The sequence below is a fragment of the Pseudorasbora parva genome, chromosome 12 (genome assembly GCF_024679245.1).
Source record: "Pseudorasbora parva isolate DD20220531a chromosome 12, ASM2467924v1, whole genome shotgun sequence".
NCBI classification, from domain to species: domain Eukaryota; kingdom Metazoa; phylum Chordata; class Actinopteri; order Cypriniformes; family Gobionidae; genus Pseudorasbora; species Pseudorasbora parva.
In genome coordinates, this window is record NC_090183.1 from 6980211 (window position 1) to 7006676 (window position 26466).

Consider the following 26466-nt stretch of genomic DNA (forward strand, 5'->3'; position numbering starts at 1 on the left):
GTGTAAGTGTCGGGGCAGAGTAAGGGGATATAATTAAATGGCGTTGATAAACACGCTAAACAGCGATTATGCATTTTGATAGCACGCCAAAATGGCATACGAATTGGCATGTCATACATACGCCATTTCATGAGATCAGTCTGGTATAAGGCAAAAACACAGGCAAGTACCACGCACATTTTTCATTTCTTAAGACAATAACAGTACTTATGCTATTTTGGCAAAAGCTATGTGAAAAGCATGAATGCATGATTAGTCATGAGTCATGATTACAATATAATTCTGGCAGGTTATTGCATAACCTAATCATATAATTTAAAACAATGCCATATATAACATGCAAACCTTATTTCGTTTTTTTTCTCTCTCACAAAAAACCACCAACTTTTGATTTCCATTCTAGTCCTTTCCATTACAGTAGTTTTCTTCATTTATTTGAACATTATTAATGCTTATAACATGTCAGATTCCATTGAGAATCATCACCAGGCCATATTTACCACTCTTAATAATGGTTAACATGGTAGGTTCTTGCAAAAGTATCAGAACACACATTAATATTTCTTCATTTATTCTCTGGTTTACTCTTTGGGGTGATGTGGAACATGATACAAATGAAGAGCAGGCCAGTTCCTGTATATTTATCATTTCTTAGCACCATGCATTGTCTCAGATGTCTTTCTGAGCATGAATGGAATGACTCCGTCTAACATCTTGTACGTTATCATCATTTCTTTGACCGCTCATAAGTGCATATTTACTCACCGCAAGTCATCTGTTCAGGTCCGCCGCATGGAGATTTCATCTTTTCGTCTCCTGTCCCTGTTATATACACCTTCAAGCTGTTTAATTAAAGCATGTATTATTAATCCGACTATATTTGAGTCGTTTTTCCTGTCCCAGTGCCGATATGACTGCTACATTAAGTGTAAATTGTTTTGCAGTAATTCCCATTTAATGTTTCTCTCATAATCAGAGGCTTTAGTGCAGCAGGAGGCACGGGAGCGAGAGGAGAGCCAGGACAGAGGAGGCCGTTACTGTAGCTTACCGTTTGATGTGCGAATCGCATATTTGGGGCCTGTAATTAGGTCTGTTTTACAAGTCAAATGCAGCGCCAATGACAGTCGCAAAATATGAGCTTAATAAAAAGTGCCAGCTGAGACGATGCTTCCCCCGTCTCTCTGCCTCCGTCCTCGTCTTTTTCTCTGTCTCTCGTTCTCAGAAATATCAGCTTCAGTGTAAAGTCAGCTCAAGGCCAGTAATGATTCTTTCTGACTTCACATAGACCACAATTGTTCATTCTAATATATGGCCAACCATATCTTGCAGATATTAAGATTATCAGACCACAACGCTCGTATATCTGGAGGTGCCGGAAGCCATATTGGTACCAGACATTGGCCCTTGATTACTACACATTCATTCTAACTGAATGGACATTGGTTAGATACAGTTAGAGTGATTAGTTAGTTGATACAGTTCAAGAAAGGAGTCCTGGTGAACTTTGAAACATCTATGAAGTACCATAACAAATATTTGTTGTGGTCCATTCCTGTTCTGTAGCACCTTTTGAACAATTTACAGTGTTTTTTTTGTAATTTAAAGGATCGATTGACAGAAATCCAATATAATATACATAACTGTTTTCAGTGGTGTATAAAGACCTTACATAATGAACCGTTATGTTTTATTACATAAGAATGAGCCATTCCTAGCTACATACACCGCGGGTCTCCTCTCAGTGAAGCCGCCATTTTGCGCCACCATGTTTCTACAGTAGCCCTAAACGGACAAAACTTCTATAAAGAGCTCTAGTCACTCTCTGCTGTCTCAGACGATGACATCTTTGTCCTGTGTCAGCCACCGTAGCTTCTCTATGTTTCGAAAGGGAGGGGTGAAAGGGAATTCACAACCTCAGTGCGCATTTAAGTGGAAGTATTTCCATAAAAAACTTTTCAAGCTCAAACATGCATTTATTCACAACAAGAGTAGGGTGGACATAACCGAGCAATGGCTAATGACTCTATATCTTACACAAGTGGAGCTGAAGTTGATATATTATAAAATAGTTAAGCATCTTTTAAAATATTTTGAATTTGAAATACAGGATGACACAAACAACACGACAATGGACTTTTGAATCAAATTACAAAAAACAAGTTACCGCTGCTGTGAGGGAGTTTCTATCTTTCTCTTTTCACTGCCGTTATCAATCTCACTGTTTCCCCACTTTTTGAAAGTTGTAAAATCACATATATATATATATATAATGTTTTTAATGTACACTCACATTCACCTCTATAAAAGTTAACCCAACTCTGACGACGTCTGCACTAAGAAACCCGTAAATGTGAAAAGGGTCTTTTGATCAAATCCATTGTTTATACTTACTGATGTTTTTTTTCTCCTCCAAACTGATGTGACTTCCTGTTCCTGATGTCATTAACTCTTTCCCCACCAGCGTTAAAAAAAGTTGCCAGTCACCACCAGTTTTTGACAATGTTTTTTTTTTTAAATGTTTTTCACTAAAATTGAATAGCCCATAGAATATTTTGTTTTATGAATATTTGAGTGTGCACTTTATCAAAATAAAGAGCTGACCCACTTCTTTAAAAACAACAACAACCTTTTATACTAGCTTCATGCATTCCTTTTTTATCAACACTTGATGTGGGTAAGTTTCATTAAAAAAGCAACATTTTGAACAAATAGCTGAGAAAATCACATTTTTGTGAAAGACTGTATCCAGATCAGATTCAGAGTGATGATCAAACCATAGGATCAAACACAGATGGAGCAGATCGAGTCTATACACACATCTAATGCTTCACAGTCCTGGGTCCACATTTCATTCAGTAACATTAAATAATTTTGATTTAAATGATGTTAATGATCACATTATTTTACATATGCATATGATTACATACGATCGCTTGTTTTACTGCGTCTTCTTCATGTGGGTTTTGATCGGGAGATTCAGTCCTCATTCAGAAGATGCGTAATAACGCCCCCTAGCGTCTAACAGTGAAAACGAGGAAAATTCAATTTTTGGCCTGGAAGCGTTTTCTCACAAATAACGGATAATTCAGTTTTGTGGGGAAAGAGTTTAGGAACTTACCCTTGTTAAAGGGATTTTGCAACAATCCAGCTAATACAGAAAATGACTACTCTATGATGAACATTGATTTCTGAATTAACATTTATTTGAATATATTTGAAAAAAATAATAAAGTCTAAATTAAAAAAAAAAAAAATCATTAAGTAGATTTGCATAATCCTTCATCATTTATTTAAAGTATTAATGCATACATGTTTGTGATGAAAACACGAAATAGTTAATAACCCCCAAGGGGGAAAAATTGTTTGAGATAAAAATCTTGATAAATAGTTTGGAAAACATTTTAATTGGTTAAACATTAAATCAATAACTACAGAAAATGATACAAAATCCAGAGTATAAACTGATATAAATGCAAACATTAAATTTCTAAGAACACGTCACATGCCTTTTGAAACTGAAGATTTTTCAGGCATCCGTTGATTCCAGGCATCCTGTTCATCATTGGTGCAGGATTGTTTGCGGCATCACTTCCTGTCTTCATCCTTTTGGTCATTTTAATTCTGTTGAAAGATCAAATTAAACAATATTTTCAAGGAGATTCAGCTAACTGTACATTCAAAAGTTTGTGTTCGGTAAGTTTCAGAAATAATTCTCTTCTACTCACCAAGGATGCATTTTCTTGATAATAAAAACATTTTGTGAAATTGTACTGCAATATAAAATAACCGTTTTCTATTTGAATATATTTTAAAATGTAATTTTGTTCCCCTGTGATGTCAACTGACTTTTCAGAAATCATTCTTATATGCTGAATTGCTGTTTAATAAACCTTTTTTTTTTTTTTTTAATTATCCTCATCATCAGTGTTGAAAACAGTTGAGCTGCTTTATATTTTTGTGGAAACCATATTTTTTTTCTCAGGGTTCTCTAAAGAATAGAAAATTCTAAAGTAGGCCTACGACATAAAATAGTAATCGTTTTTTGTCTTTACGGTTTTTTTTTAATTAGTTGAACCTCCTACACTTTTAAATAGTAGCATACCGTATGCTGTACGACGTAGCCTAGTAGACTTATTCATCGATGACGTTCCCTTCCCTCAGAGATTCATTGTACTTTCGTAACTGTCTGTTCCTCTCTCTCTCTCTCTCTCTCTCTCTCTCTCTCTCTCTCTCTCTCTCTCTCTCTCTCTCTCTCTCTCTCTCTCTCTCTCTCTCACACACACACCTGCAAATCTGTTTGACTTGTGCTCTCCTCTATCTATCGATACTCTGTCATTTATCTGAACGTGGCAGCCTCGTCCGCCATATTGATTCTGTACAGGCAATTTACTGGGAAATGGCAGTGAAGCAGGGATTTATTGTGCAGCCACTTCATTGTCAGATGATGGGTGTAAAATGTGATCGTAACGAGGCGAATGAGGTGGGCCGCGTCGCTCCTTACTCCGTCGTAAATAACTCGGGTCTCGTGCAGGAAGCCAGTGGCCGCCGCTGTATTAGCTGCTCTCTGATACGGATGAGTATTTAAAGAGGCACAGAGGACGATATCTATAACGTTATTCAGTTCTATCACGATCCACTGTAGATAGATATACTTTAGTTATCCCTTGCTTAGGGGAAATACTATTTCTATGTATAAACATATAACGCTCATATCCTGCTTTAACCTATGCCATGCTGCTCTTTAAAGCAGGATGGATTCTGATTGGCTGTCAGGTATTTTATCGTTCATCAGCTGGAGAAAAATAAATAATTTTTAATGTGTTTCCAGCAATATTATTAGGCCCAAGTTACTCTGTTCCGTTACTATTGTATTTATGGTTCGGACTTTTCTTTTTGTCTTATTCTTTTCTTTTTTTTTAGAACTATCTCTACAGTTACAGTTATAGGCCTATAGTTATTGTTGGTGTGAACGGGCCTTTATGCCGTCATGAAATCAAAATTAACACTATTTACTTTGCTAGTGCACATTACTAGTCTTGTGGTGAACAATTAACCATGCAAGTTAAAAGGTTAGTTCACCCAAAAAATTTGTATTCTGTCATTAATTACTCACCCTCATGTCGTTTTAAACCCATAAGACCTTTCTTCATCTTAGGAAGGGAAATTAAGATATTATATTCATATATACTATCTGAGATTTTGTCTCACCCCACATAGACTGCAACATTATTAGAAGAACCCAGAAATGCTGCACTGTGTTTACTACGTGAACAGCATAGGAGACTAATGCAAAGAGAAGAAATTGTTGAATACAGTAGCTATTTTTGTTTTGTTTTTTTGCACACAAAAAGTATTCTTTTCGCTTCATAACATTAAGGTTAAACTACTGTAGTTAAATGAACTGTTTTAACAATGTCTTTCCTACCTTTCTGGGCCTAACTGGTAATAACGTTGCTGTCTACGAAGCTCTCAATTTCATTAAGATGAAGATGGACGGCGTTCTTACGGGTTTGGAACGACATAAGGGTGAGTGATTAATGAGATAATTAATCAAATTGTTTTGGGTGCACTAACCCTTTAATACACACACAAAACAAGTTTGTTATGGTAATCTATCTTTAATCAAAATCTGAAAATTTGCTTCCACTCAAATGGCGTTCCTTCTCTGATGATGTCGGTTTGATGGCTTCGGTTTGAATATCCTTAACCACTCCCCTCCAACCGTCAGTCTGCTATGAGCGAAGGATGGAGAGGAGGCGTGCTAAAATAAAATCCTGCCCTCTATTCAATATTCAGCTTCACTTGGAAATGCGTCACTGAAGTAAAGTTCTGGTTTACGCAGACTTAGTAGCAATAACTGATTTCGCAAATACCACTAATAAGTCATATATTTGGCCCTGGATATTGGACTTTCTAACATTGTCAGTTGGAACGGAGAATACACAACATTTTGGATGTGCATTCATATGTGCAGGTTTGATTAAAACAACATTTATGTTGTTTTTTGTGGGTTTTTTTTTACCCCATATACTGTATTTTCTTTCTTTTTTAAATAATTTAAGTGATTTTGTCAAGCAAGATATATTTCTAGATCAACATTCGCAACCAGATTTTACGGCTGATGTTCAACATTCTTATTAACCAATCAACACACAATAGGTGTAGTTAAATGTGAAATTTATTCAGCGAATGGAATTGCAATCTGATTGTTCGTGTGGCTTGACTGCATGGATCTGATGCACCCTTCAAATGGAGAAGAAAGTAGTTTAATTACGAGCACATATTCAAGTGTCAGAATTCTAGAAGATACACGATTTGTGAGTGAACCATGGCCTTAACATTGGATCTATAATCTAGACAATATAGCCTTTGTCTAGAATCTATAGGCCAGTGAGCGATGTAAAGTATATTATTATAGTATATATATGGTGTATTTTGTTAATTAAGTTGATGTGTAAAGTACTTAACTTTTACAGTTTGTTTTTGACACCAAGTAATAGAAATAAATATTTTGCATAATTTTGAATTCAGGTGTAGTTAGTTGGGTTTATAGTGGCGAATGGTGAAGAAGGGGAGTGTTTAAAAGTTTCTGGAAAATCTTTATTTTTCAATCCAGTCCAGTGTCAATTACATATTTAATGCTAACTGATTTATCTAAATCATCCAGAACAATCACTATAATCAGAATATATAAAGTCAACTGACCAATTTAGACCAGCATGATGACCTTCTGTGCTGATCTTTGCTGGTCTAGCTGTATTTGCAGACTTTTCGTGGTCTGATCAGAACATACACATGATCGTGTGCACGAGTCTTCATGCGCTTTTGTCCTTGCTCTGATGTCGTCTGTGTTCACGTTGACGAATGGGCCGTGTGACTTATGGGCGTCACATTACCCTGAACATGTCACTCGAATAGAGCCGTCAGCCGTAATAGCCGTGTGCTCCGTGCCGGAGGTGAGAGGGATTCGATGATGATGGTGATGAGATCTCTCCCGTAATATCATAAAGCAGTGTTTAAATATTTTAATTTCATTTGTCAAGCTGCCGCCTTCCCCTCACTCCATTACTCTGCTAACCATCCCTCATCAGCTGAATTAGTGCATTATTCATCAGCACTAATTATTTTCACATAATGTCTGCCCCGATATATTTAACCCTCACATTATATCTCCCCATAATGGCCTTGTAAAATTGAAGTGGAGTTGGAAAGCTCATTTAAAGAACATCAAAGAGACGGGAATGAGTGAGATGGGAGGCTGTGGAGTTAAACACTTCGGGTCGAGGGTCCCTACTGAGTCAGGACATTTGTTCCTGTCTGATTTGCATGGTGAAGGAGAGGAGAGGTCGATGGGAGAATGGTGAATGAGTGTGTGCTCTGCTTCAAGCAGCAGCCCTCTTCTTATCGAGAACCATTTTTCACTGTAGGTTTCCAGACTGTAGCAGCGCTTCAGTGAGACTGAAGAACACATGGCTTTGGACTATATAGTGATGTTACAGTGACTCTTCAGTTAGTGGCTCTTTTGGCTGTGTTAAGGGCCCTATCATACATATGGAGCAATGCGACGCAAGTGTTTTGCTAGTTTCATCCCGATGAAGTTATCATTTTCATGTCGTCACGTTGTTTAAATAGCAAATTCACTCACTTCCATCGTTATGCCCTGAGCTGGTCTGAAAACGAGGTGTGTTCAGGTGTATTGTTGGCGCGTTGCTATTTTGAGGAACTGAAAACAACTGCGCCATTGACCAACTGATACCTGGTCTAAAGTCAGTAACAAAGTATTTTTTATTATTTAAAGGGTGCGTTACTAATATGCGCATATAGGCAGGTGCACAACGCGCTTACACTCTGCTTATTACACAAATTATTTATTACTTAATTACTTTAACCAATCATGGCAATACACACATGTATTTAAACTGAATCGTCAGGTTGAGGGTGTCTATATTCTGACATGTAAATAGTGAATTCGCCATGGTGCAAGCGCAACTTAGCCTGACAAGCCAGACCCACATCAAGATGTTTGGTCTGGAAACTCACCATTGACAGGACTCAATCCGAGGGGCGGATAAACGGTTGTCTTTCAAACTCCCTCTGCACACAATTGGATAGCGCTACACCAACCAGAGCAACGGAGGTGAAACAGAGCTTGTTGAGATTAAACATTCACCGTATCTGGTCAGTAAAACTCAGAACACATCTTCCCTTTTTAAGAATGACTTCAGTGCCGTTCTTTGTTCTTTTCTCAGAGAAAAGCTTAACTCCAAGTCTTCCAGAGTCGCGGTCAAAGCTGATTCAAAAGACCGCCGTTCACCAGTTTCTGTGTTTACTAGAAGCATGCAAATGCAACTCGGCCGTCGTCATTATGGCCCCGCCTACCGACTCTATACACGATGTGATTGACCTGGCAAGAGTTAGGCGACTACAGCTCAGAAGGGTATTGAGAGTTGCTAGACGACACTCGTGGGCAGATTCAATTTGCTGCCGCTAGGGTGCGTCTAGATTTCTAGGCTAAGCACAACTGGCTTTTAAAGGGAATGGGAGATGAGACTGGTAAATTGCTCGTTGCGTAAAACACACCCATGACTCATTAAGAGACGAGGGATAACCCTTTTGGACCATGTGCCTGGCGCTCAGACCAGCTTTTCCATCGTTAAACTAGCAAAAGTCGATTCGGAAGTCGATTAAGTGCACCTACGCCATGCGCTCAGATCATTAAAATAGGGCCTTAAGTCTTCAAACTCATGTTCTATGTTCATTCGTGTATCACAAATCACATCACACGTTTTTGAGAAAAAGGTTAGCTAGCAGCAGTCAGTATGTATGTATAGCAATGAATAATATATCATATGTCCAATCAAGTCCAATCAGCTTTTTCTCCATAAAGTCGGTGCGTAGCGGTTCCGTGTTCCATGTTTGTTTTCAATCCGTGTTCGCGACTGCGCAGTCACGCTCCTGTTGCATTATCAGGATCTCGCAAGCTTCGTTTATAGTCTGAGGGAGACTGCGCAGTCTCGAACACGGATTGAAAACAAACCACGGAAGAGAAGACAATGCTGAATAAAGTCGTAGTTTTTGTTATTTTTGGACCAAAATGTATTTTCCATGCTTAAAAAACGAACTAACCAACTGATGTCACATATGGACTACTGTGATGTTTTTATTACCTTTTTGGAAAGGGACAGTATACCGTACATACATTTTAAATGGAGGAACAAAAAGCTCTCGGACTAAATATAGAATATCTTAAACTGTGTTCTGAAGATGAACGGAGGTCTTTCGGGTGTGGAATGTGCACTTTAGTCCAACTCTGTGGACAACAAGACTTTATAAGACAAAAGTAGCAACTGAAACATTGCAAATGATGAAAGTAGAATTCAGAACGTAACAATGAAGAAACTGATCCGCAGAGTAGGAGCTGTGAGGAAGTGATGCGTCTGATTCTGTCAGAGTTTTACAGCAGCACAAGGAACAGTTGTGTTTGCATGCTACTCGCGAAATCCTGTCATTACCACTGTAACGATGGACAAAACATGATCAAATCTTGAAGCGTGGCAAATGAAAGCAGTCTCATACGCACACCGTTATTCATCTTGAAATCATATGATTCCATTTGCGTCCTCTGATTTCTGTTGACCTATGCTGTGTTCACACCGAGCACGAATATAGCGTATGGAGCGACGGATTTCCATGTTAAGTCCATGTAAAAACGCATTTATCGAACTGGACGCGGGAATGAGGCGAACTGAGTCGAATTCGCGCCTTACTCCAAAGTTGAAAGATCTGAATTTTGGCATCTGTTTCCGCCACGTTAACCAATCAGGAGCCTGCTAGCTGCTGTCACATGGTGAAGTGACGTGATTAACGGGGGTAGGCCCACCCGGAGTCACTCATTCAAAACAGTGGCTGTATTTAAAGATTTGGCACTTAATCTGGATTGAAAGACTGAAGAACTTAAAGTGTATTATTGCATTACTATGGTATCACGATGATGAAAATTGTTGTTACTGTTCTTTCCTGAATTTAATAAAAATGAAAAACATTAATTAAAAAAAAAAGTTGGCCGAGGGACAGGCGGCAGTACCACTGAAAGAGGCCGTCATCCAGACATGGCTCCTGGAGCGCCTCAAACATGCGTCTATTTCGCTTTAACCGGCTTTATATATGAGTGGATTCAAAATGTTCAAGCGCCCAACTAGACACGAATTTGACGCTAATTCACGTTCGGTGTGAACACAGCATTAAAGGATTTCGCCTTTTCAAAGGGAAGTGGCATTTAGCGGTTTCTGCCAACAAACCAGTATTTGAATGGGCTGAGGCTGCGATTGAGTGGATTTAAAGCTTAAAGGGGTACTTCAGCACTGGGAAGATGAATCTGAATTTAAACTGAGTCATTAATGTAGTAGAAATGTGAAACTACTTTTTGAATTTGGTGCTTTCTATACTGAGAAAAGACAGAAAATGTATTTTTGTCTCATGGGGATAAAAAAAAAAAACAATTCCCAGAATGCTTCGCTGCCCTATGAGGCCACTCCCACAGCCACCGCTACTGAATCACTGATTACTTTCCCACCGCGTTCATTTTCATAAAATCAGTTCAGTTAGAGAACAGACACTACAATTAAAAACTGAACACGGCTGTTAATATATTGTGATTTAGCCGCTGAGGGAGTGTCACAGCACAAACGCTGCAGGAGAGCACAATCATTTGAATATGCTCCAGGGTTTCTACTGATACAAAGCCATATGCTAATTGGTAAAGTAACCCTTTAAGTATTTGATAAATGTATGTGAGGAGAGCATTCGCAATATCATTATCTCTTTTTTGAGGGAGGTGCCGTTTAGCAGCTTTTGCATCTGAACTCTTTATATGTTGACAGGCAGGTTGGACAACGTACAATTTTTTTTTTTTTTTGCATTCATAACGTAGAGACCACTTCTATTGTCGATTGCTATCAGGATGTGAAGGGAATTTCAACCAGTATAGCAAAAAGTGTTTATGGAAAAAATTGCCTACCTTACCTTTAACATTTGGAAAAGGCACAATAATATATTTTTTTAAAGTTTCATCAGTTATTTTGAAATTAAAAGGGTTATTATTCAGATCAGTGTTTTGGTGTCTTTAAAGGTCCCATGGCATGATTTTTTTTTGAGATTTTTCTACATTAATATGAGTACCCCTAGCCTGAAAAATATCCCTAAGTGGCTAGAAATTTTGATCGGTGTAAACCGAGTTCTGTCTGTCTTTCTCTGCCTTTGAGAAAATGAGAGCTCTGATGAGCTGATCTTGAATTCTCCTGTTATGACGTCATACCAGGCAAGGTTACCGCCCCTTCCTCTGCTTTGCGAGAATTAGTAGAGAACGGACTCAGTTGGTCGATGTCGTGTGCTTGTTGTTAGTTGTGGTGAAAGCATTTTGTGAGAGAAATAACGTTGCAAAGTTTACTCGTGTTTATTCAGAGCTCTCAGATACAAACAAAATAAACTCGCGCTCACAACAACTCGGTACAATAACACTTTCTCAGCAATCTTTCCCCAGCTCCGTCTCTCTCTCGACTGCCAGCGCTGCAGTGGCCTAACTAAACCACGCCCCTCCGCCACATAATCTCATTCAAATGCAAAGATGTCAGCCAGTCACAACAGTGGGTGTTTTCACTGAAGACTCAGACACGCCCCTTGAAACAGAGTATTCAAGCCAGAGGGCTAATATCAGTATAGAAAAAAATGCCTTTTATTTCTAAATGATTCAATTTTTTGACGTAAAAAAAACATACTAACAATATAAGTACACCTCAGGAAACATAAAAAAATATTTAAAAAATCATGCCATGGTACCTTTAAAAGCTAGAGCCATTTTAGTATTACAAATGAAATGTCAACCACCAAGAAAACTTAAAGGGGGGGTGAAATGCTGTTTCATGCATACTGAGCTTTTTACACTGTTAAAGACTTGGATTCCCATCCTAAACATAGACAAAGTTTCAAAAACTAATGTTGGGCGTTTGATGGAGTATTTCTGTGTCAAAAATACTCCTTCCGGTTTCTCACAAGTTTCGGAGAGTTTTTTTCGAGTATGGGTCTACTTGACATTAAAAAGAGCGGAAGGTCCTTGTATGGGCCGTACGGGCTCTTTTCCCGGTAGGGTGCGCGCGCGCGTGACTAGAGCACGCTGTAAACAGTCTCTCAGATGCAGATCCAGTCGTCCGTGAACACTTATGTGGCGCGCCGCGCTCCACTTTATTCCTATGGGTGACGTCGAGCGACTTCAACGCTTCAGCACAGCATTCCGGGAAGGCAGCGCTGCATTTGAACCGATTTGAACGCAGAAATGACGGGAAGCTTCACAATATCGTTTCAGTTTCGTCTCAAAATGGATTTACACGCCACTGCTGTCACAGGACTTTACCAAATCAGACCAAAGAAGTGTGTTTCTGACGGAGCGGTCCCAGCGATAAAGGTCCTGCTTTGGAAGCAGCCGGTGAGTTAACTTAAACTGCTTCAAATGTCTGTGCTGTCGGCTACGGACGCATGAGTAAACATCAGTAAACGACACGATCGCGTGCTTCGTCATTCAAATGCTCTAACGGTTACTCCATTGTTGTTCTGTATAACGTTACAGTATTCTGACGTGCAAAACCGTTTTGCTTGCTACTTCTAAGGTCTAGTCGCATACAATAGTCCATAAACCGAACCACGTCCTCATACACTGCGAGTAAAGACACAGAAATGTGGAGAGGCCATTAAATACAGTAACTTACATACCACAGAGACGGACGTCCTGATGTTGCCGTTTCTCCTGTTCAATTTATTTCTCCCTCAGATTTGATTCTGGATCATTATCTGTATTAGCTGACATAGCGATGGGTTCCTCCACGCTTGAGGACGTCACCGCTTTGCGCGCTTGTCATTCTTTAGCTCCGCCCACACGATACGCCTCCAGCCGCTCGGTTTTTTCCGGAAAGACTCGGTACAGCCTATATTTCTTTTATAAATATGATAAAACTAAAGACTTTTCGGAGATATGAAGGATGGAATACTACTCTATAGGTACTCAAGATTGACATGAGATTGACTGAAACTGAGTGTTTCACCCCCCCTTTAAGAACAACATTATTTTTTACCTTTTGTAAAAAAAAAAATGAAAAAAAGAAAAGATTTTGGATTATAATAGACTACTGTTCAAAGATTGGGGGGATTTAAATTTGTCTTTTTAAATTTCTAAAGAAATGTATTTTATTAACATTTTTGTGAAATCATTTTTTTCATGGCTGCTGAAGATTACGCTTTGTCATAACTGGAATAAATTACATTCTAAGATATATTTACTAGATGATTACAGTAAAAAAAAAAAGATGTTTTTCAAATTCATAATGAACTGCTAATATATTTTAAACTAGAAGATTACTGGTATCTGTAGGCCTCTTTCAACATTACATGATCTGCACACCTTCAGAAGATCTTTCACATCCCTCTGACCTCGCTGCTGTTTTCCTGCTGCTTTACTTTTGTTTCTCTCGCTCTCCTTCACTTCCTTCTGGTTTAACTCGAGGAGCTCTGACATCTCTGACTGGGGTTAAAAGACTGAATGACTTGTATATACGCACACACACACACACGCACTTGGGAAGCTGAACACAGAGTTTTATCTGATCTTTATTAATTCATAGCTTTGACGTTCCACAACATGTAAAATTTAGACATGCACCTTGTTCTTGCTCCAGTTGGTTTATTTGTGGTGTCCCGTGAGCATTAACGGTGACCTTATCTGTAACCTCTCGCTCTCATCACACACACACAGACAAACAGAACAACACACAGGGGAGAGGAAATAACTTCTGCTCTGACAAAACAACACTGACATTCTAAAGAAGAATCCAGACATGTCACATGAGGCTTATCTAAACGCTAAATGCATTGGGAATGTTCTAACAAAAATTAATCCAAGACATGATTCTATTTAATGTAGATGACAGGGTTATTATTTTAATTTAAACGAAAACCATAAAAATACATTACTAAGTAACATTAAATATTACTTAAAATAAAATTTAAAAAACAGACCTTTAACTTATTTTGACCTATTTCAGCTAATTGCCAAATCAACATTTTCCATTTTCATTTAGTTTAACTTGATGTTCAATTTTTTTATTACTAAAATCAAATAAAAAAACTAAACAAAATATACTGTCATTATAAAATTATTAAAAGGAAAAAAATAAACAAAGATCTAATTGAAAATATTATTAAAATATAATGTCAATGATACTATAACACTTGACAAAAAAATAAAGCAGTATTTTAATTGATCGTACGAGCACATTCGAATATCTGACCTTGAGGTTAGAATTTAAATAAGAAAATGTGTAGTATTTAATCATCCATTCATTTATTTTTAAAATAAATTCCTTATTTGTTTAAATAATATGAGCCACCAATGTCAGCAAAATCAGATATTAAAAAAGAAAAAATAAGTTTCTCACACTTTGGAATCACATTTTAATTTATATACCACACCTTGACTTTATACCAGTTGTTACAAAAATTCAACAACATATATATAATATACAAATAAAATGTTGTTGAATTTTTGTAACAAAGTCAAGGTGCGGTGTATATATATATATATATATATATATATATATATATATATATATATATATATATATATATAGATTTATTGCACACCAACTGAAATATTTCAGGTCTTTTATTGTTTTAATACTGATGATTTTGGCATACAGCTCATGAAAACCCAAAATTCCTATCTCAAAAAATAAGCACATCATGAAAAGGTTCTCTACGTATTAACCTAATCATCTGAATCAACGAATTAACTCTAAACACCTGCAAAAGATTCCTGAGACTTTTAAAAACACCCAGCCTGGTTCATTACTCAAAACTGCAATTATGGGTAAGACTGCTGACCTGACTGCTGTCCAGAAGGCCATCATTGACTCCCTCAAGCGAGAGGGTAAGACACAGAAAGAAATTTCTGAACGAATAGGCTGTTCCCAGAGTGCTGTATCAAGGCACCTCGGTGGGAAGTCTGTGGGAAGGAAAAAGTGTGGCAAAAAATGCTGCACAACGAGAAGAGGTGACCGGACCCTGAGGAAGATTGTGGAGAAGGACCGATTCCAGAGCGTGGGGGACCTGCGGAAGCAGTGGACTGAGTCTGGAGTAGAAACATCCAGTGCCACCGTGCACAGGCGTGTGCAGGAAATGGGCTACAGGTGCCGCATTCCCCAGGTCAAGACACTTTTGGGCTACAGAGAAGCAGCACTGGACTGTTGCTCAGTGGTCCAAAGTACTTTTTTCGGATGAAAGCAAAGTTTGCATGTCATTCGGAAATCAAGGTCCCAGAGTCTGGAGGAAGACTGGGGAGAAGGAAATGCCAAAATGCCTGAAGTCCAGTGTCAAGTACCCACAGTCAGTGATGGTCTGGGGTGCCATGTTAGCTGCTGGTGTTGATCCACTGTGTTTTATCAAGGTCAGGGTCAATGCAGCTCGCTGTCAGGAGATTTTGCAGCACTTCATGCTTCCATCTGCTGAAAAGCTTTATGGAGATGAAGATTTCGTTTTTCAGCACGACCCTTCACCTGCTCACAGTGCCAAAACCACTGGTAAATGGTTTACTGACCATGGTACTGTGCTCAATTGGCCTGCCAACTCTCCTGACCTGAACCCCATAGAGAATCTGTGGGATATTGTGAAGAGAAAGTTGAGAGACGCAAGACCCAACACTCTGGATGAGCTTAAGGCCGCTATCGAAGCATCCTGGGCCTCCATAACACCTCAGCAGTGCCACAGGCTGATCGCCTCCATGCCACGCCGCATTGAAGCAGTCATTTCTGCAAAAGGATTCCCAATTCCATAACTGAACATAATTAGTTGACTTTTTTTGTATTAAAAACACTTTTTTTTATTGGTCGGATGAAATATGCAAATTTTTTGAGAATTTTGGGTTTTCATGAGCTGTATGCCAAAATCATCAGTATTAAAACAATAAAAGACCTGAAATATTTCAGTTGGTGTGCAATGAATCTAAAATATATGAAAATTAAATTTGTATCATTACATTATGAACTTTTATCACATATGCTAATTTTTGAGAAGGACCTGTAAATATAAAGTTTATAAACTATGGTTGTAGAATTTTTGTAAGGAATTTTTAAGGTCTCTTAATTGTCCTCTGTACAAGCATTTGTCATTTGTCAAAATATGGACTTGCATTATTGCGTCACAGCATTCTGAGAGGCCTGTATTCATACACAAAAATCAGTTGAGTTATGGAGCAGAAAATGTCGACAGCTGGCGTAAAGTCGAGGTTTGCGGTAGTTTGCATCAGCGCTTATCATTTCAGGCTGTGATGAGCGACTCCTTCAGAGACTTTTCCAATTACTGTTATTGGGAACTCAGGGCCGTGACAAAAATTAGCATGCGATTCCAAAATGATCTCTCATTTGAAGAGGAGATGCAGATTATGAAATATTCAGGTTCAATTTTCCCCCGTCTGCCATCTGAAAGAGTCATAATTAGAGCAGGATTCACATTGTAATTCATTGTGTGGACAGCAGTCAGAGGCTCCACGACACGCTCAATAATTCAGTGCGGCCTATGGGCTTCGGGGTCCCGGGTCTCTTGTTGGCTTTTTGGGAGGGTCGTTAAAAAGAGATGCTTGGATTCATGAGTGGCAGGTGGAACTCAAAAAGTATTTGTACACTTAAGTCACTCTTAAAGGAAGTGTATGTAAGATTGTGGCCAAAACTGCTACTGCAATCACTTTCAAATGACTGTAGAGCGGTGCATCCCCATTTTATCATTAATTGAAATACATTTCTTACATACAGTTCCTTTAAAAGTGTTTCTCTTCATCGTTTGAGTCTTACTTTAAACTGCATTTGTAATTATTGTAATTATAATTATGAATTATAATAATATATAATTTGTTGATGCCACTAGGTGTGTGATATTTTGGATAAGACGCAATTAAATTAAAGTTTTGTATTAGCGTAGTGTCATTTTTCGTGTCATTTTTTAATAAGGTTTTTGAAACGTTTATCTTTAATTTACATAACATAAACATTATTTCCGTTAGTTGCAAAGGTAATATTTCTACACTGTAAAATTTTATTTTTTAATTACAGTAATTTAATGGTATTATTTTTACAGATTATTCCTGTATTTTTTAAACCCAATTCTTTTAACAGAAATAGTCTGTAAATCAACATGTCCAGTGTAAAACATTTACAAATATGAACTGTGAATAATTTTATTTCCATTTTATTTCAATTTATACTTTAAGTTTTACTTTACATTAATATTAGTGGCTTTACACTAACATCACAGTAACAGCATGGCTTGCTCACTGGGTGTGTAACAATGATATTAAATAATTTTCTATGAAGCTGTAAACGAAACTGCTAAACGACGACCTGTGGAAAATGGATATAAGCGTAATTGTATTAGTTGTTTTCTGTAAAGCTGCTTTGAAATGCTGCACATTGTGTAAGGCGCTATCTGACTTTTGGTGATTTCTAGTAGCTGTATGAAGTCAGTTGTCCTAAAAACGACAACATCTGTCTTCATTTTGAACAGTATTGATTATTTTATCATTTACAATATGCAAACTGGGATGTGCAGATGTTTCAAAACTTCTCCCACTCTGTGTTTAAGACTGAATATAACAGTCCAGACAGACACAAACGTCCGATATGTCCTGGAGGACCGTCTCAGAGCAGAGACATCATCACACTTTAAAAGCTCAACATCTGTCTGTTACGTGCACATAAAACACACTGAGTTTATTTTAATGAGACACTCATGAAATGTGATCTGCAAGGTAATATAACACGACAGTCTTAAAGGGCAACATGTCACAACTGATTCTGGAGCTTTATGGCCTCGCGTTAAAATTGAATAATGGGAAACTGAGTTTTCACAAAGTCTGAAATGTTTGCTTATCAGCTCGTAAAATACAGCGATCATTTTCTGTGCACTGAAATATACAACTAAGAGCCGGGATAATGATAAGACAGCTGGACTGTTTTATGTAGTTTGGGTAGAAATGACTAAATGATGAAAAAACTACGGTTGAAAAAGTTTGGGCCGTGCGATTCTTAGGCCTGGTTTTCAGACAGGGCTTAGATTAGGTCATAGATCCATTAGGACATTTAAGTAGCTTTTATAAACGTTACTGGTGTGCGTCTTGAGACAAAAAAATGGCACTGCTATATTTTAAGATATGTTTGCTTTCAGTGAAAACATCTCAAAGATGCATTGTAGACTTTTTAAGCCTTGTTTGTGAAACCGGGGGATTATGTTTTTGAAAAGAGTATGCTCAGCAAAGCTGCATTTATTTGCTCAAAATACAGTAAAATCTGAAAAATTATTACCATTTAAAATAACTGTTTTCTATGCTAGTATATAGTAAAATTTAATTTAATCATGTGATCAAAGCTGAATTTTCAGCATCATAACTCCAGTCTTCAGTGTCACATGATCCTTCGGAAATCATTCTAATGAAACATTTATGATTATTATCAATGTTAAAAACAGTTGTGCTGCTTCATATTTTTGGTTAAACTGTGATGGAGCTTTCTTCAGGATTCTTTGATGAATAGAAAGTGCAAAAGAACAGTAATTATATGAAATAGAAATCGTTTGCTCATTGTAGTGTGTCCTTGCTGAATAATCGTACTAATTTGATATTTGTGTAAGCATTTAAGCAGAATTTTCCTGTTAAAACAAAACAACAAAATGTATTTTTATTATCATCTACAAATCTTGGCAGAGCAAAGAGACAAATCGCAATATTTGAATCATCTTGAATTATGAAGCGGGTCTAATTGGCAGGTGGACAGGCTTGTGTCTGTAATAATTCACATCTAGTGTCCAAATGTGACTGCAGGATTCAGTCAGACTCATTTTATGCAGGAGCGTGGACGTTTCTCTCGTCGTAATAAAACCCTCATATGCTTCATTCTCTCACTGTGACTGCATGATAAATCAAACTGGAGATATTTCAGCAGAATTTAGCCCAAGGAGAGGTAATTTAAATAATATCTCGCGCAGAGCTGCTTCCGAATAAAAATTATGTCTCGGGCAATATTTCATCCAATATGAAGCCGAGAAAATGATTTTCTTCCTAAATAACAAAAACGCAGTAATTCAAATAGGCAACCTTTCTATAAGCAAGGTTAATTACGTCTCTCGCTGGAAGAGGAGATCGCTAACATGCGGAAAACAGATGCTGCAAGCTTTCAAAACATCACGCGTTTCATTACTCTTGTCATTATTGAGTGGATCATTTCATGCTATAGTTAGGAGGCAATCGTGGAACATTACGTTAAGCATCCTACATTAAGTATCCCAGATAATACTGTGTCACTTATCATGTTTGCCATTATTTTGGAAAGGTATCTGACTCCATTCCTGACGAATAAAGGTTATGTAAGTCATCACACTACAGTGATTCACAGGAGAGCCATGACGGGCACGGGTTAAAGATGTAAAAGTATTACAGTCTGCCACTAATGGGACTTAATTATTAAATGGAATTATATGAATCCTGAAGTATGAATCCCTGTTGGTGGGGGGAAAGCAAAATGACACTCCAAATTATTTTATAACTGTGACAGTAAAAGTTGTTAACCTGCAGGTCTACTTGCGCTGTATGATCAGTTGACAGACCGCTGTGGCCTTTTTGAAGTAAATCCTTATTTTACAATAATACAGTTTCAAAAATACAGGAATAATCTGTAGATAGTTCACCCCCATGGGATATATAAAAAAAATAATTATCCCATGATTTACTCACCCTTAAATCATCTTAAATGACTGTCTTCTTTAAGATGAAAACAATCAAATATATATTTAAAAATATTCTGAATCTAAAATTAAAGGTTGTGATTTTGAAGCCCACAAAATGCATCCATCCATCATAAAAGTATTATAGTAGTATACTGGCTCCAGGAGGTTAATAAAGGCCTTCTGAAGCGAAGCAATGGATTTTTGTAAGAAAAATATCTATATTTAAAACTTTATCAACTAAAATAACTAGCTTCCGACAGACGACCAATTGTGTTGGTCTTAAAGAAGAAAGTCATCTACGTCTAGGATGGCTTGAGGTTGAGTAAATCATGGGGTCATTTTTATTTTTGGGTGAACTAACCCTTTAAAATTCATCTGCAATGTGTTTAAATGGTATGCCTTAACCCTTGATCACTTGTGGCTAAATTAAGTTGCTTTTGTGACGTTACAACCGTGTTGCATTGTGGTCTATGGATCTTGATTCTTCCGAGAGGAAGTGCTTAGGGAAGTGTTTGGAGTTAAAGGGATAGTTCACCCAAAAATGACTCACCCTCATGTCATTTCAAACCCATAAGACCCTGTCCCAAATGGCACCCTAAACACTTGCGGTCTTCCTAAGAGTCCGCACTTTCGTTTACGTAGCGCCGCTTTGACTGTCAGGAAGAGGTCTGCTGCAGAGCTCGCACCAGCAAAAGTGCGCATTGAGAGCGCATATTGGCTGCAAAGGGGGCGCTCGCGAGTACCCTTCTGAATCCTAAAATGACAATGGGACAGACCTACGGTCAGCACGCGGCAGCCATATTAAGTCCATAAGGCGAAAGTGCATATGAAGTGTGCCATTTGGGACAGGGCCTAACACGTTCATCTTCAGAACACAAATAAAGATATTTTTGATGAAATCTTCCATTCATGAGTATGTGGGGTAATGCAGCGGTGTTTTATCATATTAAATAAATTTGTTATATGGTCTCAAAATATATAACATTGCTCTAGTGGTTATTGGATAATGTAATATTTTAGTATTTTAGTCCCCACCATTGACAGAATTTTCTGACTTTCCATGTTCTCTCGTTATATGGCTGTTACACATCTTCTGAAAGAGTACAGAATCTCTGGATCGAAACAGGCCAAAAACATAGCCTAGAAATCTAGACGCACCTTAGCGGCAGCAAATTGAATCTCCCCGCGAGTGTCGTCTAGCAACTCTCAATACCCTTCTGAGCTGTATTCGCCTAAATCTTGCCGGGCCAATCACATCGTGTATAGAGTCGGTGGGCGGGGCCATAATGACGACGGCCGAGTTGCGTTTGCGTTCTTCTAGTAAACACAGAAACTGGCGAACGGCGGTCTTTCGAATCAGCTTTGGCCGCGACTCTGGAAGACTTGGAGTTAAGCTTTTCTCTGAGAAAAGAACAAAGAACGGCACTGAAGTCATTCTTAAAAAGGGAAGATGTGTTCAGAGTTTTGCTGACCGGATACGGCGAATTAATCTATCAACAAGCTCTGTTTCACCTTCGTTGCTCTGGTTGGTTGTAGCGCTATCCTATCGCGTGCAGAGGGAGTTTGAAAGACAACCGTTTATCCCGCCCCTCGGATTGAGCTGTCAATGGTGAGTTTCCAGAGCAAACATCTTGATGTGGGTCTGGCTTGTCAGGCTAGCAAAAACAAGCAATAAAATCAAAAATATTCAAAATGTTGCTTTTTTATTAAACTTTTCCACATTTAAGTGTTAATAAAAAAAAGAACTCATGAAGCTAGAATAAAATGTTTAAAAGTAGAGGCTCTGTTTTTTTCTTTTTTATGTAAATATATTGCATGTTCAGATTTCATACAAAAAAATATACTGGGGGCCACAACATTTTTGTGAAAATCAAAAACGCTGGCAGTGGCTGTCAACTTTTTAAAGAAACGCTGGTGTGGAAAGAGTTCAAACTGAGAGTCATCCAGTGGAATCACATGGATTACCTTTATGATGTCTTTACTACCTTTCTGCCGATTGAAAGGGGTAGTTGTGTAGCTGTAAATGGAAGGACAGAGAGCTATCGAAAATATCTTCATTTGTGTTCTGAAGATGAACGAAGTTTGGAACGACATGAGTAACGAATGACAGAAATTTCATTTTTGGCTAAACTAACCCTTTAACCACCCAAGACTCAATTGTTAGGTTATGTTTTGGGCCATTATGTGAAATAATGTTAAAAAAGGACCATATTATCTTACCATTCATATCATTTTTGATCTTTAGCTGTCATTCAGTTGATGGGTTGAACCTTGAGAAGATTAATTCCTGTCAATCATCCCTGAACGAAGAATCTGAAGATAGAAAGAAAAGGAGAAAAACAGACAGTGAGAGTGAGCGGGAGATGGAGGTTCATTAGTGTTTCATACGTTTTTAATTGGCTCTGGCTGTTTGTCTGAAGGTGATGTGATCTCTCCGTTGTGTCACGGTCCGCTGTGCCCTGGAGATGGTCTGAGGGGGCCAGAACGGGAGGGCTGTCACCGGATGACATGGCAGATGAAGCTCTATGTGGAAGTGCAGGTGTGAGGCTGATGCTTTGATGGAGACCTCACAGACACGCTGAATACTGAACAGCCTGCTCTCTCTCCGTAACCTCTGACACATGACTGCCACACAGCCCTGTATTCAGTGGATATGTTCAGTCAGTATGATATACTGCTTACTACATGCTACACATTATAAAATGGATCGTTGCGTTCCTTCATGCTGGTCAATACAGCATTCTAGGTGTGCTAAAATATGCAATCAGTGTAAAAAACACCTTAGTAAATATTTTGTATACTGTAGCACAGGGCTACTCAACGCTGCAAGGCACAGGGCAACAAATCTGGTTCTTGTAGCCTAGAAATCTAGACGCACCCTAGCGGCAGCAAATCTAATCTGCTGCAAGTGTCGTCTAGGAACTGTCAATACACTTCTGAGCTGTAAACGCCAAACTCTGGTCGGGCCAATCACATTGTGTATAGAGTCGGTGGGCGGGGCTTTACATAATGACGGCAGAGTTGCACTTGCGTGCTTCTAGTAAACACAGAAACTGGCGAACGGCGGTCTTTCGAATCAGCTTTGACCGCGACTCTGGAAGACTTGGAGTTAAGCTTTTCTCTGAGAAAAGAACAAAGAACGGCACTGAAGTCATTCTTAAAAAGGGAAGATGTGTTCGGAGTTTTGCAGACCGGATACAGCGAATAGGGTTGGGCATTGAGAACCGGTTCCAACTTGGAACCGTCTAAAAAATAACGATTCCATTGGAATGGTTTAGAAAATTTGTTTTCAGTTCCGATCATCGGTTCCAAACGCGCAAGTTTTGGTTTCCATGGCCACCTGATTTCCGGTGCTTGCGCGCCCGCTTGTTCTTTTAGCCATAGAAGCCCGGTAAACGGCGCTCTGAAGTGTGGATTTATTTCACTTTTAAAAAGCCTGTGTCGGCACAGTGCAACTAGTGTTGTCAAAAATATAGATACTGAAATATCTGAAAAGATACGATAGCCTGCTCAGTTTCTCGATCCCAGCTGCGCCCTCCTCTCCTCTCCTTCTCTGACCGACAGCGAGTTGACGCGCAGCCACATATTCTCACTCAGCCCGGTTACACGGCGAACGCGCGTTCTGCTGGACTTTTCCTTACGACAGCGTGTTAGTGTTAGTATGTGTGATCGGTCTGAATTTCACGCAGGATTGCACATAATTCTACGAATCCCTCAGATTTCAGGCTCACATCTGAAGCGCGCACACACACATACCGTAATAAAGCCCCCTCTGACATACAAGTGCAAATATTTGCTTCTTTTTCCAGCTTATCATTGGTCAAATACAACCAACCAAATTGTCAGTGCACATTTTGAAGAGTATTAATGTAAACACAGTCATAAACAATTCAGGAAGAAATGAAGAATGAGTCACAGGAACAGTGTTCAGGATCCATGAGTGCGGCAGTTCTTAAAGGGACAGCAGTTATTCAAAGTCAACCTACAAAAAGACAAACGATCACACTGCTCTTGACTGATCAACGTGTGTAACTTTAATGGTTTTATATGAAACTATTTAATTTTTTGCAAAAAACATTATCCAATGTTATTTTAAATTTAATAAGCCACTTTGCATTTTTTAATTCAGTTTCTTACCTGAAAGTTAGACCTACCTGAAAAAATAAAGCAGTCTTTCATTTATATATTTTATTCTATTTTATTTATTTGTGCTATTTTTTGTAATATGTTTATTTGTTCTTATTTAATTACTGTTTAGTCGTCTTTTTTAATTCAATTTACCATTCGAAATCAAGCTTACTTGTGCTGTGTGTAAGCTATAGCAACACAATTACCCCGTTGTAAAAAATACATTGAGTTAGCAAATATATGTGAGAGAATTTTAATAGTAATTGATCAATGTTTATATAGGAGACTTTCAAAAGACAAAAAAATAATAATTATATAAAAAATATCTAATTGACAGTATATGCAGCGTTTTTCCCCCCGTGGTATTGAAAATAGCATTGAATATCGATGTGACATGTTTTGACTCCACCCCTCAAAGAATCGGAATCGAGAATCGAAAAGAACCGGAATCGAAAGTAGGAATCGGAATCAGAATCGTTCAAATCAAAACGATGCCCAACCCTAACGGCGAATGTTTAATCTATCAACAAGCTCCGCTTCACCTTCGTTGCTTTGGTTGGTTGTAGCGCTATCCTATCGCGTGCAGAGGGAGTTTGAAAGACAACCGTTTATCCCGCCCCTCGGATTGAGCTGTCAATGGTGAGTTTCCAGACCAAACATCTTGATGTGGGTCTGGCTTGTCAGGCTAGCAGTATTGTTTGCATTATGATCAAAATCTTAGCATGGGCAATTTTTGCTAGACATTCAACCAAAAAATATAAAACATTTTACAAGTGAAGATACTTGCATCTGATTTTATTTTCTGTATTTGAAACATTAATTTAGATTAAAAGATCAAAAGATAACTATAGGATGTAATCTATAGAATTATACTTTTGTGTTTTGTATGTTTTGTGTGTGTAATATTTATATGTGTATATATATATATATATATATATACACACATACATACATACACACGCAGATCAGGCATAACATTACTCCTAATATTGTGTTGGTCCCCTTTTGCTGCCAAAACAGCAAATGTGTACTGTGGTATCTGGCCCCAACAAGTCCTGTAAGTTGTGAGGTGGGGCCTCCATGGATCGGTCCTGTTTGTTCAGCACATTCCACAGATGCTCGATTGGATTGAGATCTGGGGCTTTTGGAGGCCATGTCAAAACCTCAAACTCGTGCTCCTCAAACTGTTCCTGAACCATTTTTGCTTTGTGGCAGGAGCATTATCCTGCTGAAAGAGGCCACAGTCACCAGGGAATACTGTTTCTATTAAAGGGTGTACTTGGTCTTCAGAAATGCTTAGGTAGGTGGTATATGTCAATGTAACATCCACATGGATGGCAGGACCAAAGGTTTCCCAGCAGAACATTGCCTCTGCCGACTTGCCTTCTTCCCATAGTGCATCCTGGTGCCATGTGTTCCTCAGGTAAGCGAATCACCTGTCCATCCATGTGATGTAAAAGAAAATGTGAATTATCAGACTAGGCCACCTTCTTCCATTGCTCCGTGGTCCAGTTCTGATATTCTCATGCTTAATTTGTCTCATCATAATTTGGCCCTTTGTCAAACTCGCTCAAATCCTTATGCTTGCCCATTTTTCCTGCTTCTAATACATCAACTTTGAGGACAAAATGTTCACTTGCTGCCTAATATATCCCACCCACTTTAGGGTGCAGTGATGAAGAGGTAATCAAAAACATTCATTATTCAACAAGGACACATTAGATGATCATGTGAAAGACATTTGCAACATCTATTTAAAATAAATGCTGTTCTTTTAAACTTTCTATTCAGCAAAGAATCCTGAAATATTGTTGGCAAATATACAAAGTCCACATACATGGAGAAAATGCCACACAGAATGCATACCACAGTTCATAGGAGTAGTATGGCAATACCAAACATATAATCCATCCTTTCATTCTCATTCTTCCTTCCTTCCTCCACAACCAGTTTTGTTTGTTTCTCTTCAGCTTTGTCTCTAGGCTTTTGTGGGGATAATGTAGACAGGCCCTAAAAGAGATGTACTATTACGCTCTGGCCAGCCTGCCGGACTCATAAAAGAGCTGCTCTTTGCTCTCAACACGAGAGCCGTTTCCTCGCGGCCTGCGAGCCTCCTCGCCGCCCAATTTGCAAGAGATGATTCGCAAAACTTTAAAGTGTTTGGCTTGTCAGATTTCAACCCAGCAAGCAAAGAGAGGTTTTTATAGACCTAATTAATGTCTGTGCGCTCTGTGTACAAGATTTATATCTGAGCGAAGCACACCACGCTCATGATATAGCATTATTTTTTTTAAAACACAAACAAAAACACACATAATCAGCAGAGGAAGGGACACCGGGGCGGTGTAGCACAGGAAGTGCTTTAGGTCCAGAGCAGGTGAGATGAAAGAGATGTCTGTGTGGCGTGTTTTATCAGCGCATGAGAAAGATGGGGAGGATTTGTCTCTGTTAAAGGGATACACTGCTCCTTTATTAAAGCCATTTATCACCCTTTGAATATTCTCCTTTAATGGGCTCTTGCCCCTAATT

General features: G+C 38.4%; 1 long non-coding RNA gene across 1 annotated transcript in view; it reads right to left on the reverse strand.

Annotated features, from left to right (window-relative positions):
* Positions 1–3399: 3399 nt before the first annotated feature.
* LOC137093910 (uncharacterized) overlaps positions 3400–26466 on the reverse strand; it is an 83743-nt gene continuing 60676 nt past the window's right edge. Inside the window, exons 5-6 of the long non-coding RNA XR_010908572.1 lie at positions 22030–22122; positions 3400–3621 (exon numbers count right to left, since the gene is read on the reverse strand). This is a non-coding gene — a long non-coding RNA (uncharacterized lncRNA). The remainder of the gene's footprint in view (positions 3622–22029; positions 22123–26466) is intronic.